We start from the raw sequence: 208 nt of genomic DNA, 5'->3' as shown, positions 1-208 counted from the left end.
GCCTCCACGAGCTCTCTGGCCAGCCTGTGCCAGGGCTCCGTCACCCTCACAGTGAAGTTCTTCCTCACATTTAAACGAAACTCCCTGTGTTCCAGCTCTTGCCCGTTGCCTTGTGTACCGTCATGAGGCACCACCGAAAAGAGTCTGGCTCCATCCTCCCTGCACCCACCCTTTAGATATTTCTAGAAACTGATAACGTCTCTTCTTA

The 208-nt window shown here is 52.9% G+C and overlaps 1 protein-coding gene across 1 annotated transcript in view; it reads right to left on the bottom strand.

Annotated features, from left to right (window-relative positions):
* DNMT3B (DNA (cytosine-5-)-methyltransferase 3 beta) overlaps positions 1-208 on the bottom strand; it is a gene marked incomplete at its 5' end in the record, with an annotated part of 6,452 nt that overhangs the window by 390 nt on the left and 5,854 nt on the right. The window lies entirely within an intron of this gene.

Source organism: Apaloderma vittatum, unplaced genomic scaffold (assembly GCF_000703405.1).
Source record: "Apaloderma vittatum isolate BGI_N311 unplaced genomic scaffold, ASM70340v1 scaffold29694, whole genome shotgun sequence".
NCBI classification, from domain to species: domain Eukaryota; kingdom Metazoa; phylum Chordata; class Aves; order Trogoniformes; family Trogonidae; genus Apaloderma; species Apaloderma vittatum.
The sequence above is the reverse complement of the archived record's forward strand: the minus strand, read 5'-3'. Positions and strand labels throughout refer to the sequence as shown.